Source organism: Muscardinus avellanarius (genome assembly GCF_963383645.1).
Source record: "Muscardinus avellanarius genome assembly, chromosome: 2".
NCBI lineage: Eukaryota > Metazoa > Chordata > Mammalia > Rodentia > Gliridae > Muscardinus > Muscardinus avellanarius.
The window spans coordinates 155,769,480-155,789,018 of NC_137787.1; positions in this window are offsets into that span (position 1 = coordinate 155,769,480).

Here is a 19,539-nt window from a genome sequence, read left to right on the forward strand (position 1 = left end):
GGAGAAGAGAAGGACCACTCTTTTGCAAGAGTGGTTTTACAGGATGAACCTCATGGCTCATCAGCTCTGAAGGCTTCTCACCTAATTACTATCATATTGAGGATTAAGTTCCAAGATGTCAGTTTGGAAGGACACCAACATTTCATGGAGAAACTTTTGAAAGTTACTCGGGGGGTAAGATGACATTCTGGGCTCAATAGTAAAGCTTGCTGCAAGCACCCCAATTCATCCTCTCCTTGGTCACCAGTAGAGCTACACAGTAGTCTTAGCACCCTAGACTCACTTTCCCCATTTCCCACCAACTGAACTGTGCTCAAACGCTGCTTCCACTATGGCTCAACAAATTCTTCCATTCTATTCAACCTGACTTGATATCCAGTGTTAGAATTCTAAAAGAGTAACATCTAGTCATTCTCTAGAAAAGTAATCCTTGGTCATTCTTACTTTCCAACATTGCCTTTCTCAGCTTCCTAGATCATAAATCATGACAACTAGTGATTCTGTTTATTTTTATGCTTCTGTCCTCTTTCCTTTTTTTTTTTTCTTTCTGATCCTAGGGATTAAACCCAGATCCTCACCCATGCTAGGCAAGTTCTCTAGCAAGTATCTACATCCCCTACCCTTTAAATTTATATTCTTTTTTAAAAAAACTGTACTGTTTTAACTTTGAGACAGTGTCTCATTAAGTTGTCCAGACTAGCCTTGAACTTATGATCCTCCTGTCTCAGACTCCCATGTAGCTGAGATTACAGGTATTCACCACCATATCCAGTTCCTTTTTAAATTTTTTTAAAATATACATGTTTTGATCTGCCTGCTCATTATAAAAAGAAATCAGTGACATGTAAAAGAAAAAGGAATAAAGCAAAAATCACCTAAGTCCTACAACCCCAAAAGAGACATTGTTAGCAAACTAACTTTTAAATACCTTGCTACAAATAAGTATGCATACATTTGTATAATTTTACATAAATGGGACCATATTATACATGCTGATTTTATCTTAGTCCCATTTCTTTTTTTTAACACATTTTTGGCTTCCACACTCACACATTCTAATATAATCCTAAACAAACATGTGTAACACGTATGAGATGGTTGTCATTGTTTTAACCAAACAAATTATGTGTTCCTTCTTTCATCTTCTTTTTATCACTTAACACTGCATGGTAGAAATCCCTTTAAATCAATGGTTTAAATTTCATCCATTTTCTTAATGTCAGCATAATATTCCCTTGATGATGGACAATCACATTATTTCTTCACGATGAGAGATGAATATTTATCTTTTTACATGAATCTTTTATATGCTGAGTGATAATTCTGGTCCCCTCTTTGTCCCCTCACAGGACCCTGCAGCTGGGACAAGAGACCCTGGAGCCCAGGAAGCCAGAAGCTGAGACAGGGGCAGACTTCAGATGTCGTGAGGAGAACACATTCTCCTGCCTCACTAGTCCCCACTCCCAGACCCCAGCTACCTAAGTACCCTCACTTCCTCTCTTGGCATGACTCTGCTAACTAACAGGTCTCCCAATATCGGTTGACAGACCTCGCTTGGGAGCGCAAATTTTAAAAGTGCCTGGTCTCATCCGGGCGTGGTGGCGCACGCTTGTAATCCCCGCGCTTGGGAGGCAGAGACAGGAGGATCACACAGGTTCAAAGCCAGCCTCGCTGGCTTAAGAGACCCTGTTTCCAAATAAAAGTATAAAATAGGTCTGGGAGTATAGCCAGGAGGTAGAAGGGCTTCCAAGAACCACAGTACCACCAAAAATAAAATTAAATTAAAATTAAAAAAATAAAAATAAAAAGTGCCTGGTCTCAAACACTTTTGCTGGATTTTGCCCTTGTGACCCCTGACTCAATTTCAACATTACACTGGGCACTTTTATTTATTTATTTTTTGTTCTATGTCTAGGAGTAATTTTGTAAGGGGAAAATACTATAATTCTATGGAAAACCCTGAGGAGTTTCCAGATTTGGGGATGGGAAAACTCATCTCAGTACTTCAAGGGTCTTTAGCTTCTGGGTTGAAATGAATTTCAGTACACACCAGACTAAGACATAGGTTTTATTTAGGAAAAGTGGGGATACACATTCAAAAAGCAGAATGTTAGCCAGACGTGGTGGTGCACCCTAGTAATCCCAGCATTAAGGAGGCTGAGACAACAGGATCCCGGTTCATAGACAGCCTCAGCTACTTAGTGAGGCCCTTTGCAATTCAGTGAGACCCTGTTTCAAAATAAAAAATATTTTAAAAGGGGTGGGAGTATAGTTCAGAGGTAGAATGCCCCTGGGTTTCATCCCCAGTACCACACACACAAAAAAAAGAATGTTGATGAGGTAGAATAGAAGAAGTGAAATTTTAAGTAACAAGAAGACACATTGGGAAGGAAAGGAAAATATAGTTTTAAAATCTGAAAAGGTCGTAATCTCTGACTTCTATAGGGTATGTCTTAGCCAGAAGCCTCAATGGGCCCACACTCTTAATCACCATGGCCACTTTCCCCACCTCAGATTTTTAGGGTGCCAAGTAAACAAAGGGTTCAGGAGGAGGAGGACAAAGGTGGGGACACCAGCTACCCATTACCCGTCCCTGTTGCCTGGGGAACCTGAAGATCAAAAGTCCAGACCTCCACTGTGGGACCCCACTCACCAGTTCTTGGAAGTTCTATAAAAGAATGAAAAAAGTGGCAAGACACCCTTTTTTTTCCCTTGCTTTTGCTTGGATGCTCTCTACCTCTTAAGATGGCCTGCCTTTCCTCTCAAATCCATTATTTTTCTTAATTAAAACCTCTGCCTTGGAGGGGCACGCCAGCCGGGGCCGGGTCGCGGGACTCTGGGCCCCGGGCCGAACTGTGCGTAGCATGCCAGACCCCTGGAGAAACCCGGCCCAGTAAGACACTGGGTTCCGGGCAGGGGTCGCGCGGGGCATGCCAGCTGGGGCCCGGGTAGCGGAACTCCAGGCCCAGGCCAGAACACGCGTAGCATGCCAGACCCCTGGAGAAACCGGGCCCAGTACCCTGGGATCCGCGCGGGGGTCAGGCGGGGCACGCCAGCCAGGGCCCGGGTTCCGAGACTCTGGGCCCCGGGCTGAAATGCACGTAACACGCCAGACCCCTGGAGAAACCAGGCTCAGTACCCTGGGTTCCGGGCAGGGGTTACGCGGAGCACGCCAGCTGGGGCCCGGGTCGTGGGACCCTGGGCCCCAGGCAGAGTAGTGCGGATCACTCTGGACCCATGGGGAAACCGACAGGGTTACAGTGCTACTGAGTGCCTGATCCCACTACCTCCTCAAACCACATATACTGTCTTCTCTTATTAAAAAAAAAAAAAGGAACAGAAAAAGAAAAAGAAAAATATCGGAGAGGAGGTAAGAAAGCCGTTATGGATGCCAGGACACTGGAGATGCAGACAAAACTTATCTAAATGCACTGGAACTTATGGAAAAATTCCCCGTGAAAGAGGACTGCTATTTCTCTATATTGTTAAGAATCTCGGACATCACCTGTAAGGAGAGAGTTTAGTGGAGACCAAGGAGAAAGGTGGTGTTAAAAGAGTTCTCTGCGGTAGTGGTGGAGACTTGTATTCAGGAGAAGCAGAAACCGGATCCTACCAACCTTATTTTTTTGGAGAAATTACACCAAATGTCGAATGCTACCATCACACATGCTTAGGAACACCGGAAAACATTCAGAGTGGAAAAAGAGCCTGGGAAGGATTTGAAATGGTGGAGGCAGTGGCAATGCCAGTGGCCAGTACTCAGGGGAGGCAGACATCTGATACATTACACCTGGAACCTTTTAAATAATAACCACAGAGACAGTGATCGGAACCTGCTGAGGGGTTAGGCGGGCACTGGGGCCAGTGGCTGACATCGGAGCTTGATGTGAGGCAAGGCCACTACTGAGGCCTCCGTGGGCGGGATTGGATCCTGTCAAGGGGTTAGACTGATGCTGGGGCCAGTGAGGCCGGCATTGGAGCCTGCCATGAGGCAAGGCTGGTGCTGGGGCCTCCGAGGTCGGGTCTGGAACCTGCTGAGGGGTTAGGCCGGTGCTGGGGCCAGCGAGGCCGGCATCGGAGCCTGCTGTGAGGCAAAGCCAGTACTGGGGCTTCCGAGGCCAGGATAAGAGCCTGCTGAGGGGTTAGGCCGGTGCTGGGGCCAGCGAGGCCGGCATCGGAGCCTGCCATGAGGCAAGGCCGGTAGTGGGGCCTCCGAGGCCAGGATACGAGCCTGCCAAGGGGTTAGACCGGTGCTGGGGCCAGCGAGGCTGGCATCGGAGCCTGCCATAAGGCAAGGTCGGTACTGGGGCCTCCGAGGCCGGGATCAGAGCCTGCCTTGAGGCAAGGCCAGTACTGGGGCCTCCGAGTCCAGGATAAGAGCCTGCCGAGGGGTTAGGCCTGTGCTGGGGCCAGCGAGGCCGGCATCGGAGTCTGGCTTGAGGCAAGGCCGGTGCTGGGGCCTCCGAGGCTGGGATCGGAGCCTGCCTTGAGGCAAGGCTGGTACTGGGGCCTCCGAGGCCAGGATAAGAGCCTGCCGAGGGGTTAGGCCGGTGCTGGAGCCAGCGAGGCTGGCATTGTAGCCTGCCATGAGGCATGACCAGTGCTAGGGCCTCCAAGGCCGGGATCGGAGCCTGCCTTGAGGCAAGACCAGTACTGGGGCCTCCGAGGCCGGGATCGGAGCCTGCCTTGAGGCAAGGCCGGTACTGGGGCCTCCAAGGCCAGGATAAGAGCCTGCCGAGGGGTTAGGCCGGTGCTCGGGCCAGCAAGGCTGGCATTGTAGCCCGCCATGAGGCATGACCAGTGCTAGGGCCTCCAAGGCCGGGATCGGAGCCTGCCTTGAGGCAAGACTGGTCCTGGGGCCTCCGAGGCCAGGATCAGAGCCTGCCGAGGGGTTAGGCCGGTGCTGGGGCCAGCGAGGCTGGCATCGGAGCCTGCCGTGAGGCAAGGCCAGTGCTGGGGCCTTCGAGGCCAGGATAAGAGCCTGCCGAGGGATTAGGCCGGTGCTGGGGCCAGCGAGGCCAGCACCGGAGCCTGCCATGAGGCAAGGACGGTACTGGGGCCTCCGAGGCCGGGATCAAAGCCTGCCTTGAGACAAGGCTGATACTGGGGCCTCCGAGGCCAGGATAAGAGCCTGCCGAGGGGTTAGGCCGGTGCTGGGGCCAGCGAGGCCAGCATCGGAGCCTGCTGTGAGGCAAGGCTGGTGCTGGGGCCTCCGAGGCCAGTATTGGAGCCTGCCTTGAGGCAAGGCCGGTACTGGGGCCTCCGAGGCCAGGATAAGAGCCTGCCGAGGGGTTAGGCCGGTGCTGGGGCCAGCGAGGCCGGGATAAGAGCCTACCGAGGGGTTAGGCCGATGCTGGGGCCAGCGAGGCCGGCATCGGAGCCTGCCGTGAGGCGAGGCCAGCATCGGAGCCTGCCGTGAGGCATGGCCAGTGCTGGGGCCTCCTAGGCCGGGAACGGAACCTGCCAAGGGGTTAGGCCGGTGCTGGGGCCAACGAGGCCGGCATTGGAGCCTGCCGTGAGGCTAGGCCCGTGCTGGGGCCTCCAAGGCCGGGATTGGAATCCTGCCAAGGGGTTAGGCTGGTGCAGGGGCCAATGGCCAGCATCGGAGCCTGCCGTGAGGCAAGGCCACTCCTGCAGCCTCCAAGGCCAGGACCGAAGCCAGCTTAGGGGTTAGACCGGTGCAGGGGCCAGCAAGACCAGAATCGGGGCCCCCCATGAGGCAAGGCTGCTGCTTGAGCCAGCGAGGTCTGGATCAGTCCACTGAGTAGCCAGGCAACTACTGGGGCCATCAAGAGTGGGATCGGTACTTGCAACACAGCATGCACAGAGAAATATCACAGAAAATATAAATCAGACGCTTCTCTTAATCAGCAATAACTAGGAGGAAAGGGGCAACAGGAAGAGGTTGAGTTATAGAAAGGGCCCTATAGTGAAGCAACTAATGTGACCAATCAGAGGGTATGTAATACTGGAGGACGGAGCCTCTTTAAAACGCAGGAGGTACATAAACAAATGTATCAAAGTAAATCACCAAAGAAGCTTGGGATGGAGAGAGGGGGAGGGAATGGGATGGGGGCTGGATGAGGGCTAATTGGATGATGTGTGCTTGTATATCCGCTCAAGTCTTGTACTCCAATGTGATTGATATATGACTACAATGCACCAATTTAAAAAATAAATTAATTAATTAAAAAAAAAACTCTGCCTTTATCTCTGACTGGAGCATGTTAAAATTCTTTTCACCATGGAAAGCCAAGACCCCACAGAAGTTGTTGTGCTTTCTTATGACAAATGTGAGTCACTTTGAGAGTATTAAAGGTCCTTGGGGCCTTTACAATCCTTTACTTATATGGGATCCTCTCCCACCCCCTAGAGAGAGGGTGACTAGGGGCACTTGGTAGGGTTGTGTCCTTTCCTTGAATTATCAGGTTCTCACCATTTCATTAGTGGGTAGTGGGTGTTGCCTGGGATTTGACAGAAGGCAAGACTTCCTTTGGGATAGTTCAGGTGTGGAGATAGGCCATTATGATTAAAAGTGTAAGCCTGGCCTATTGAGGACCTAACAGGAGGACAGGCCAGATGACTATTATAATTAAAAAGATGTAGGCCAGGCCTATGGAAGACCTTTGCCTAAGAAAAGGACAGGTCAGATAGGCTATCATAATTAAAAGTAAGGCCCATTAAGGGGCTTTGTCTAAGAAAGAGCAGATTCTGTAAGGTGAGGGATTATGAAGTTGCTGGGTTTTAAAACTACGTTTTCGCCAGGCATGGCCCCCTCGCTTGGGAGTCAGAGACAGGAGGATCAGGCAGGTTCAAAGCCAGCCTTGCTGGCTTAAGAGACCCTGTTTCCAAATAAAAACATAAAAAAAAATAGGTCTGGGAGTGTAGCCTGGAGGTAGAAGGATTTCCAGGAACCTCAGTGCCACCAAAAAAAAAAAAAAAAATCAAAGTACATTTTCCTTTTCCTTCCCAATTTGTCCTTTCTATCTAATGTTTTATTTCTTCTTTTCTACCTCAAGATTACCGTGTCAAAGATTGTGTTTATTTCTTATTATAGTGGGTTTTGCTAAATTATATGCCAAAAATACACTTCCATGATTCACTTTTCTGCCAACCAAAAGAAAGAATATTCTTTTCATCAGATCTTCACCACTAGTAGGTAAGATCACTCTTGAATTTTTGTCAGTCTAATCAAAGAACTAATATCTCATTGCAACTGTAGTGAACCTTTTCAGAACCACTTGTAAAGCTTGAAAGTTGTATGTTTATTTTTTATCTGTAAAATGTCTGTGTATATTTCTTACTCATTTCATAGGAATATTTTTTTTGTTCCTTTGTATTAAATATTATATGTTTATTATATATGTGTTGTATTTACTCTCCCTATCACTCAATTTTGTCTGTTAAAATAAATCACTCGGATATTTAATTAATATAAAGTCAGTCAGGTGTGCTGGCACACACCTGTAATCCCAGTACTTGGGAGGCTGAGACAGGAGGACCGCAAGTTCGAGGTAAGCCTTGGCAACTTAGTGAAGCCCTATGTGACTTAATAAGACCCTGTTTTAAAGTCAGGCATGGTAATACATGCTTGTAATCCCAGTATTTGGGAGGCTGAGATAGGAGGATCACAGGTTTGTGGATAGCCTCAGTTACTTAGTGAGGCCCTCGACAACTTAGTGAGACCCTGTTTCAAAATAAAGAGTTAAAAATAGGGCTGAGGGTAGCTTGGAAGTAGAATGTCCCTGGGTTCAATCCTTGGTATCACACACAAAAAAAGACTTTGTTTCAAAATAAAAAATAAAATAGGGCTGGGGATATAGCTCAGAGATAGAGGGCCAGCCCCCAGGTTCAATGCCCATTATCACAAAAAGAAAAAAAAAAGTCAAATATGCCTATCTTTTTCTTTGTAATTTCTGGGTTTCTTTTGTTTTAAAAATTGTCACTACTACAAATAAAACTACAACACACATTCCAGAATCTGCCTCCAATTGTTTTCTTAGTCTAAATTTCTAAAAGTTGAATTAGTAAATTAATGAGGTGGAATGGACAGTGCCAAGTTTTTATCTATATAGATTGTGGTCATGGCCTTTTTAATCCATCTAGCAGACTATGAATGGGCTTGCTTGATAGCATTCCTCCCCCTACTCAGCATCTCATTCTTATTTCTTCATTAACTCTTCTTCATTAGAACATCCCTAATCATAATCATCCCTTTGTATATCCACAGCTCCTGCTAGATCTTGAAAATCTTGACGTTTGTATTTTACATTTGTATTTCTCTTCTTAATGCATCACTCTGTGCAATATCCCAGTAATTTCTGGACAAAAAGGACTTCTTTTGGAGAATTTCTCACCATTGCTGGATACAAGCATTGACTCTATTGTCCAAGGCAGGCGGAGGTTCATAGCACTGATGGAAAATAAGCTACATGGATGCAAGTGTCTACTGAACAAAAGACGGGAAGATGCTAGAAGCTTATCATCCTTAGGTCTTCTTGACCCTGCTTTTTAAGACTAGCTGAAAGCAATGTCTCTATAATAGAATTTTTCTATCCCAGTGGTTTTTAATCCCAACATCCATCAGAATCACCTACTGGCTTAAAATATTGCTAAGGTTTGAAACTAATATCCCTCACACCCACCCATGGGTTTAATAGCCCCAGCCTATGGCATAATTAGGAGTGGACCAGATGGAAGGAAGTTGATCACTGGGGGCGTGTCCTTGAAGAGAACTTCAGTACCATCTCTCTTCTGCTTCCTGGCTACTGGAGTGGTGAGCAGTCTTCTCCTGGGATGTTCCCACCATGATGTCCTTTGCTGCCAAAGGTTCAGAGCGATGTCATCAGATGAGCTTGAACTGAAGCCTCTGAAATAGTGAGTTAAAATAATTTTTTTTTCCTTTTTTAAGGTGTTTATCCTGGGTGTTTTGCCCATCATGGAAAGCCAACACAAAGACCAAAGGCTAAGGAGTCCCACTTACAGCATTTCTGATTCAGTAAGATTAACCTTTCTAACAGGTTTTGCAGGTAAAGCCAATAATGCTGGTCCAATGGCAACACCCAAGACACTCATCTTTCCCATGCCCCACCTGTTTTGGTAACAGAGACTGGTATTTAATAGGCCTCTCTATGAAGTTCTATTACCTCTCTAGAAAGTCTTCCTCTTTTTATTAGTTCTGTCTTCTGTGACAGTAAAGAACAGCTGTCAGCACCTTCCTCATTATAACCTTTCATATCCTTGAAGACAAATATTGAGTTTTTCTTATTCTCCTCTTCACCTAGCTAAAGTCCTGATTCTTTTAGTCTTTCTTGATAATCATATATACAACCTGCTCATCATTTTTATTGCTCTTCCCTAAAGCCCATTTTGAATTTTCACCCCAGCCCATCCCACCCCTGCCCCCATCTCTGTTAATAAGAATGGATTTGAGAGAAAGCAAATGTGTTCAGAAAATCCTCAAGTATATAACTTTTTGGTTTATTCCTACAGGCTCTCTGGCTATATGATAGATATTTTACCTTAAACAGTTTTATAAGAGTTGATTTTTTTTTCTATGCTATTTCAAAGATCATAGTGCTACACTAATGGGTAGAAAATATTAGCTGCTTTTAAATATTCATTATAAAATAATCAGTTGCATCTTTTGATATAAAACTCTTCATTCATTGATTTATTCTACAGATATTTATTGATCACCCAGGATGTGCCAGCACCAGGTACTGTAACTACCATTACTAGGGGATTTAGTGTTAACTGTGCTCAAGGCAGCTTGCAAAGGCACATTCTGACAGTCCATACCAGAAATGCTCCTGCAACTCCACTCACAGTATGACTAAAAAGATAGTTTAGCAACACAAATATGACTTTCGCCTTTTCCAGATCCCCTGAATTCATATAGAAATAAGCATAATAATATTTTCTGTAATTCAGGTTGGCATATGATCATCAACATCATCATCATCATTATTATTTCAGTACTGAGTATTGAGCCCAGGGGTATCTACCAATGAGTTATTTCCCCAGCCTTTTTATTTTTTATTTTAAGAAAATCTTGCTAAGTTGCTGAGGCTGGCCTTGAACTTGTGATCCTCCTTTCTCAGTCTACTTAGTAGCTGGGATTACAGGCATGCACCATTGCACCTGACTTCAAGTTAGCTTATTTTTGTGGTGGTTGTGGTGGCGGTGGCACTACGGATTGAACCCAAGGGCATTGCATTCTACTACTAAGCTATACTCTAACTTTTTTGTTCTGAAAGAGGGTCTCACTAAGTTGCTGAGGCTGGCCTTAAACTTGAGATCCTTTTGTCTTCACCTCCCAAATATGGGAATTATAGGCCCGTGCTAGGGATCTTGCTAAATTAGCATATTATTAAATAATTATTTCTGTTTGCCCTTCCCACTTGGCTTGGGCTTGATATGTGCTCTAAAACACATACTCTGCATAATGCTGTCATGAGTAGCGCTGGTTAAACAAAAAATGGATTGTGTCTGAACATCACACACAGGCAAAAAAAAAAAAAAAAAAAAAAAAGTTACTTAGTGATTTTCTCTATGCCCTAAACACAGTTCTGTGCCTTGAGGCAGCAAGAATCTGCTCCCATTCTTGGTGCTGTGCACTCCTGGCAGTGTTAACCTGACAGTTAGCTGAGCAGGGTAACACTCTGCTCAGGTTACCATGTGTTGTTGTGCTCTGCATATGTATAGTGTAATCCTCTTTTGACAGTTATTCTGGCTTGTGATGAACAGGTTTTGACTCCTAATGTCCTACAAAATGTATGCAAATAATAGCCCTGGACCTTACTCAAATCAACAGAAACAAAACCATCCTATAAAATAGAAAACTGCAAGCTCTGTGGAAAAAGAGAAGTCTGCAAGTAATGAGGGCTTGGTGGGAAGGGCTTCGGCTTAGCAATAGGCATCAGACGTCACTAGCTGATGCCAGTTTGATGTTTCAAGGGATTTGAAGAAAAAGAGAATTGATTTGCAAAGTGCAACACTGGAGCCCCATTTCCTGGGACTCTCCTATCTGGCATCAATTCCGTTCCTTCCAGGAACACATTTGCCATTACTCCTGGGGAGGTGAGGCAGGAAGGGCGCTTATCAGCAAGCGTTTGAACTTCACATCCTCCAAGCTAATTTTGAGACTTCTTGTGAAGACTCAGGTAAAATGTCAGTGAATTGAGTTTAACAGTATATTAAAATAAAAAACCCACCATCCACAAGCATAACTTGTTACAGGAAATTTGTTAATGAGCAATATTTTTTAAAAAGTCAAGTAGGAAATATAGAGTAAGATCAATGTTTGCAGAAGAAGAATCTAAGAAAATTTTACTCTCATAATTTTAAGGTCTTGAAAATTAGAAATAGAAGATAATTTTCCTAACAGACTATAATGATTAATACCTATGCCAAACCAAAAGGCAATCTATACTTAATGGTAAAATACCATATGCATCTCTATTAGTATCCAAATAAATCAAGACCAGCATTGGCAACTTAAAGAGATCCTGTTTCAAAATAAAAAGGGCTCGGGATATAGCTTGGTTATAATATGCCCCTAGGTTCAATCCCTAGTAGAGGGGAAGTAAATAAAAATAAATTAGCTAAGTTGCCAAGAAAAAATTTAAAAAGGTGAATATGAAGACTTTTTTCTTACCCGATTTAAAAAGCTTTAAGGCTGTAGTTAAGAAAAAAAATTAAGTGGTTGATGCTGGAAGAAGTTTCATACAGCATAATGGAACCACAAAGTTATAGAAGAAATAATTATTCAATAAATGGTTAAGTCAACAATTTGGAAATAATCCATTTAGAGCCTTGCTTTTCAGATAGAATAATAAATTAACCGTGAAAATATGTTCCTCAAAAAGAAAACAGAGAATTATGTTAAAACTCAAAATCTCCACTCCACCTAGACTCAAAATGATTAAAAACAGGTACTCAAATACATGTAAAAAATGTTTATAGCAGTAATATTCACAATAGCCAATTGATAGAAACATCCTGAATATCATCAACGATGGGTAGATAAGCAAAAGAAAGTATACCATGTAATGAAATATTATTAATATAAAGGACTAAAGTACAAAGTTCTTATATAAGCTACAGTATGGATGAACCTTACACAAAGTGAAAGAAAATAGAAAAAGTTATATGATTTTGTTTATATAAAACATATAGAATCAGGTGCTATGGCATATGCCTATAATTCCAGTACTTGGGAAGATGAGAAAGTGTTAGAAATAAATTTCCATGGTGTCATTAAGAAAAGATACATGTTTGAAAGCAGCTCTGCAAGGCGATTTTACTTTTTGCAAAAAGGGCTCCTACCAGCAAAGTCAGGTTACAAGAACAAAATGGAGGGAACCTGCTGGGTCTTTTATTCCTAAGACAAAGCTGTATTCCTATTGGTGGGAGCCTTAGAGTCACAATCTTCATGCGATTGGCTATAGGGGATGCCAGGGGAGGCGTTGATACTTAACAATTTCCAAGAAATGCTAACTTTACAAAATGGTGGTTTTACAAAATGGAGCTTAAGTCATGCTATTCCTTTGATAGAAAAGATTTAATAATATTCTCACAAAAAGAAGAGTGTGGATTCAAGACCAGCCTCAGCAATGTACTGAGAATTTTAGCAAGCTAGGGAGATGCTGTTTCAAAATAATGAGTGGGAAGCCTAGGGATTAAGCTCAGAGGTAGAATGACCCTGTGTTCCACTCTCAGTACAAAAAAAAAAAAAAAGAAAGAAAGAAAGAGAAGAAGAAAGAAGGAAAGGAAATATATAGAATAAGTTAATGCAAAAACAAAAGGCAGATGGTGGTTGCAGGAAGGTGGCATATAAAATCAGGAATGATTCCTTAATGAGCTCAGTGTCTCCTTAAGGGGTGATGAAATATTTCAGAACTAGAAAGAAGTGATAGATGCACAACACTGCAAATATATTAAATGTCACCTTGAAATGGTTAATTTATGCCATAAGAATTTCTCTTCAATAAAAAAGTAGGTAAGTAAAATTACAAAAGAAAATACAGGTGTACATTTCTCTATTTGGAGAAGCAATTTAAATATAAAATCACTTGATGGCTAAACATATTTAAAATTTGGTGTGTTAAATAATAAAACTGTACTACATAGATATGATTCTCAAGAAATATAAGAGTTGTTATATCCCGAAGCTTGCCCTTCCCCATTCATAACTCTTTGCTGCTTTTTTTTAACCACTCCAAGGAAAAATCAGCACTTCTTGTTAGTCTGATCTACGGCACCAGCTTAAAGAACATGAGCAATATTCATAAAATAGCTGCTTCCCACCTTACCAACAGCATGAAATAGGCCACAGTATAGGGTTTATGAAGACACTCTTTATGCCCACAAAGTGTTGAATTTAAAAAGAAGCAGATCATAGCGAGCTTTGTCATAAGTCTAAGTTTGGTTCATCTATAAACACATTTTATTAGCTATTTATTTAGATGCTCTGTACAGATTGCTTTGTTTAATTTTGAAATTAACTTTCCAGGTTGGCAGTGGAGTTTTAAATACTTGAATTCTAGAAAGGCACAGCTTTTAACCTTTGTGCTTCTCTTCTAAAAAGATAATTAGGAAATTAAATCCAAAAGGACTGGATCCTCTGGTGTTGGCTTTGTAATGCTGATGGGAACAATTCCACTCACCTGCTATTTTGGTGTCTTGTCCTGATTAGTCATTGGAATGAGATATTCAGAGAAATTAAAAAAGGATTTTAAAAAATAATTTAGGAACTCCACCACCTTTGTTAATATTAGAAACTTTATTGCTTGGAAAATTAAATCTGAACAGAGAAGTAGTTTAGATTGTCTCATCACTCCTGGCTAAACGTTTTCTTAATTTATTGCGCGCTTGATCAGTGGGTAAACTTCTGAGATAATTCCTAGTGCCAGTGTAGGCTGTACTTCCAGAGCCTAACCATTATCTCAGCCCCATGGGCTCACACCATAAACAGCTGGAGTCCACTGAGGAAAGAAGGTACTAAAGCTTTTTCTACCTCCAAAGGTATGTCTAGTCTAAGGTCACCTGGAATTCTCAGCTACAGAATTTCCTTTTCATTATCGGTGACCTATGACCTCTTCAAATGAGCTTAAAATACCTCCTTACACTAAAATCGTTTTTTGTTGTTGTTCTTTTTTTGCCTTAAATGTGCCTGGGATCCTATGAAATCTCACCAGTGCACCAGGAGACCTAGGTCTCTGTGCCTCCAACATGAGCTTCCTAAGATTCACCTGTCAATATTTCCATTTGGACATCTCTCAAATGCAAATTGTGTAAAGCATATTTCTGGCTTATTTAATCCTCTAAAACAAAGAATTGAAATTTTATTCTTTTTTCTTTTTTTTTTTTATGAAACATAAGCTTAAGGGCCCAACTTGCATCTAGCACTTTCCCAGGCACAAATGAGAAAACAGACTCAGATTAGGAGAGGCAGAAGTGTAAGCAACATAATATGTTGTAGGTGCTGCAGAGGAGAAAGGAGTTCTTTCCCTAACATCTCTAGGTTCCTAGCTGAGGCACTATAGCAAAGGAGATATTACAAAAGAAAAGCACTTCCCACAAATTCAACATGACTGGGGAGCCTTCAGAAATGAAGACACATGACTGGCATGGTGGCCAGGCCCGTAATTCCCAGGACTTGGGAGGCTGAGACAGGATGATTGTAGGTCTGAGGTCAGACTCATTAAGTTAGTGAGACTGTGTTTCAAAATAAATTAAAAAATGGCTGGGGTTATAGCTCAGAGGTAGAATGGCCCTGGAATCAATCAGAAAGATAAAAAGGTGGAGGGAGAAAAGACAGACAGAGAGAAAGAAAGAAATTGGAGACCCTCAAATCAGTTACTTTTATTCTAAGTTTGATAAAGAGTGGACAAAGGTAGTATGATCTATGATATTAAACTGAGGGGAATTTAACACAGTCTGTTTTTTCAGGTTCTTCTTGGCATCTCTGTATATTTAAGGATAAGAATGTTCCCTTTTTGGTAGTATAGAAAATTTATCTCTGGAATGAGCCCCTTATGAGCACTTCAGAGTAAAGTAGAAAATTGTTTCATGGCTTATTTCAGGGGAGGAATGCAGGAAAAGTCAGAAAGACCTTCTTGTTTCTGCTGTCTTCTCAAGTTTTCAGGCATTATATTTTGTGGGTCTTGAAGCCCATCAATGCCCAAAAAGAACTCAATAAGGGGAAGATTAAGCTGTTCAGTTGAATTAAATTTGGTCTAAATTTTCATTCATTCATTTTTTAAGTTTGGACTAAAGGTTTCTTCACACATAGTAAACTGTAACCTAACTCATATTTAAACAAACTAAATTACACATAACAAGTATCTAAGTCTCAGCCAGTCACAATCAGCAAGTGGTCAGACCATGTCAAATAGGAGAGATGCTAGATGTAACCAATTAGGCTGTCTCTGGACTCCACTCCCATTCTCTACACATCACTTCTGCTTCTCTGGCTTGTGTGATGGACAGAGAATCCCTAACCATCTTTGGTCTAAACTGCTGCCTTCTTCTAAATGAGCACATAAGACCCAATTAAGATCTGCCAAACTAGATTTGCTGTGAGTTTGTCTTTAAACAGGCCAACCAAGGAGGGATGGCTTGCCTCTGCCTTAAGATGTGGAGGTCTGTACAAACTTAATCTTGGAAAGAAAATGGTGTGTCTGCAAGTGGGTGAGGTAAAGCAGAAGGAAGAGAGGAAAGCATTTCTGATTGGGGTAGCTGGTCCCCCTTCAGTTTCTTCCTTCTTTGTACATGAATAGTGCTACTCACTTCAAAGTTGGGATCTAATTCCCCTACCCATGACTATGAGTAGTTCTTAGAGACTCACTTCTAACTAGTAAAATGTGACAAAAGCATAAGTATGCCTGTGACTTTCAAGGCAATTTAGAGAAGGCTGTGCCACTTGTACCTGTTTGAAATGCTCCTCTCCCAGCCCCATGGAGAGGAGGCATAGGCTCCTGCCATCCCCACCAAACTCCCAGCCCACAATCCCCATTAACTGTCACACATATAAATGAGGAAACATTTACATTGACTCCAGATACCAACTGTAACCTCATGATGGTTCCACACATGAGGAATCACCTAGCTGAGCTCCATCGGCTTCCACCACAAAGGATGGACGAGGACCATAAGCTGATGCTAGATCAGTGGAGAGAAAGGGGAGATGACAGCTTGAACTATGCTAAGAGAAGAAATCCATCAAACCTGAAGACTGAACATGGAGTTAAAGGGAAGAAAGAATTAAAGAAAACTCATTAATTAAAGCTGATTGAGAACCTAGTAAGTACCTTGAGGACAAAGTAGTGAATAACATATTCAGGGCCCTGGTTACCTTCTATTTTAAACAAGGGGGGAAAAATACAGTAAATGGTTAAACCCATTTACTTATTTAAGGCTCATTTAATTTACAGTTAGTGCCTTCTTAGTGTGTGTGTGTGTGTGTGTGTGTGTGTGTGTGTGTGTGTGTGTCTGTGTGTATTACTGGGGATTGAAATCAGGAGTGCTCTGCCTCTGAACTACACCCTCTGCCATTTTATTTATTTTTATATTTTGTGCTGCTGGGGATTGAACCCAGGGACATTCTATATCTGAGCTACATCCCCAGCCCAATTTTTTATTCTTTATTTGGAAACAGGGTCTCACTCAGTTGTGGAGGGCCTCACAAAGTAGCTGAAGCTGACCGTAAACTGAGATCCTCCTGTCTCAGCCTCCCAAGCACTGGGATTACAAGCATGTGCCACCACACCCGGCTTCCAATTTATTTTTTGTTTTGAAACAGAGTCTCACTAGGTTGCTGGGTCTTGCTAAATTGCTGCAGCTGTCCTCAAACCCGTGATCCTCTTTTCTCAGCCTCCCAAATACTGGGATTATAGGTATGCACCACCATACCCAACTTAATTGGCCTTCATATTATCATGCAGTGTAAAGGAGAAATGAACAATTTTCCAGAAAATAAAGCAAACTACCTAGTTTAATATTGTAAAGATGATCTGTTGAGGCTGAGTAGCTGGAGCTAGAGCTGGAGAATTCAGTTTTAAAGGGCTTGGTTTTCCATAATGCGGGACTGAGCGTGGAAATTGAGACACATGGGGTCAAAGGAGAACACTGAGCAGTGAACTGTGTCTTTGGTCCTAGAGACTAGTGGCACAGAGCAAAAAGGAAGCATGAAGGACCTGTGGTGGCCAGGGAAGAATTGATTCTCACTCTTCTATGAATATTTTAATGTATTTTTATTGGTACATTGTAATTATATATCATAATGAGGTTCAGAGTGATGGAAACATACTGTGAGCACAGCACTTGGGTTGCATATCCCCTTCCCATACATATTATTCAGCTAGGCTTTGATAATTTTGTATACATACATAGCATTATTTGAACTGTTTCCTTCATCAAATCCTCCCCCCTTCCCTAACTCTCTCACTCACTCCACTGGAGTATCTTCTTTTTTATCTGAAGTCCTTTTGTTTCCCAATTTGTCTCTAGCTTCCACATATGACAGAAAACATGCCGCGCTTTACTTTCTGAGACTGCTTAATCTCATTTAGCATAATATTCTCAAGTTCTATCCATTTTTATGCAAATAGCATAATTTTGTTCTTTATAGCTGAGTCTAATTCTATTGTATTATAATTCTACCACAGTTTCATAATTCATTCCTCTGATAATGGACATCTAGGCTGGCCCTGTAGTTTGACTATTGTGAATTGTGCTGCTATAAACAAGGATGTATATGTAGCACTATAATACTCTGACTTTAATTCCTTTGGAAAGATATCTAGGAGCGGCATAGATGGGTCATATGGTAGTTCCATTCCTAGTCTTCTGAGGAACCTTCACAATGAACTCCATGAGTCCCAACAACAGTGTAAAGTGTTCCTTTTTCCCCACCTCTTTGCCAGCATTATTGTTCGTGTTCTTGATGGCTGTCGTTCTAACTGGAGTTAGATGAAATCTCACTGCATTTTTGATTTGTGTTTTCTTCAAAGCTAATGATGTTGAACATAGTTTTCATATATTTACTGGCCATTTTTTGGTATTTCTTCTCTTGTGAAACATCTGTTCTGACTCCTAGACATTTTAAAGTGAAGAAAAGAAAGAATCCCCCTGGCGTTATAGAGCTTCCACTGTACTAAGGAAAATAGATAATAAACAGGTAAAGACACAAAGTAATTACACCATATTAGCTTCCTATTGCTGCTATCACAGATTACTGCAGATTTAGTGCCTTAAGACAACATATAATTATTTTCTTATAGTTCTGGAGGTCAGAAATCTAGAAAAGAATCTTGGAAGTTAAAATTCATGTGGGAGTAGAACATTATTTCTCTGAGAACCCATTTTTGCACCTATCCAGCTGCCAGAGGCCACTCACTTTCCCAGGCTCCCGCCCCCTTGTGGTGGGTCACTCTGACCTCCTCCATCAACACAGCTACTTATCTGTCTCTGATCGTTCTGCTTCCCTCTTGTAAGGATATTTGTCCCACTTGGATAATCCATGATAATCCCCCATCTCAATATCCTTAATTTAATCAGATCTACAAATTCCTGTTTGCCGTGTATGCTGACAGAATGATAGACTCCGGGGATTGCGATGTGGACATCTTTAGGAGCTCTTGCTGGGCTGACCACAGTCAAGTACCGATGGCTCTGAAGAAAAGCCAAGTGGTGCAAACAAAAAGAAAGCGTGAGTAAAGAGAAGAGGACGAACAATGGGGTCAAATAAGGAGTCTGCAAGTAAGAGCTACAAACTGTGAAAGGATTTGGGACTTTATCCTTGGTCGTTGGAAAATTTTCTTCGATTGACTGCTCCTTTGGAACTTGATTTGACTTAGAGGCTGAAGAACATTTGTGGCCAAAGAAAATATTGGTATTGTTGTTTATAAATGAGGTTGTTTGTTGTTTGTGTTTTTACACTGGAGATATATCAAGTCAGTAAAACTGATAGGAATATTCCAGTAAAGAGAAAAAATGGGTAATACAGAAATAGAAGGAATTCAAAGTAGAAGTATGGTCCTTGTGTAAGCAAGAGGGCAGTGGGATCCATTGAACAAGTGAAGCGATTGATCTCTATGGGAACAGAAATTTTTCTTTATTTCTTTTCTTTTTTATTTTCTAGATTTCTCCAAAATATTTCCAACCTCTTTCTTTTTAATTACTTTTTGTTAGTATATTGAAATTATAAATGATAGTGAAATTGATAAATATTATTTACTCTATTTTCTTCCCCATACCTATCATTTCCCTCTCCTGCTCCTTCCCCCATCTACTATTCTACTGGGAAAAAGTGCAATAAGAGAGAAGTGACAGATGTAGGGAAACCAGTACTTTGCACCTTTTCTCTTGTGGAGTCAGAAGAAGTGAGGGCATTTCACATGTATTTGTGTGTGTGTGTGTGTGTGTGTGTGTGTGTGATGTGTGCACATGTGAGAGAGACCAGGGTGAGGAGTGTTGATAGTTACAGAAGAGACAAGTAAGTGTGAAATATTTATCTTTTCATAGAGTAGGAGA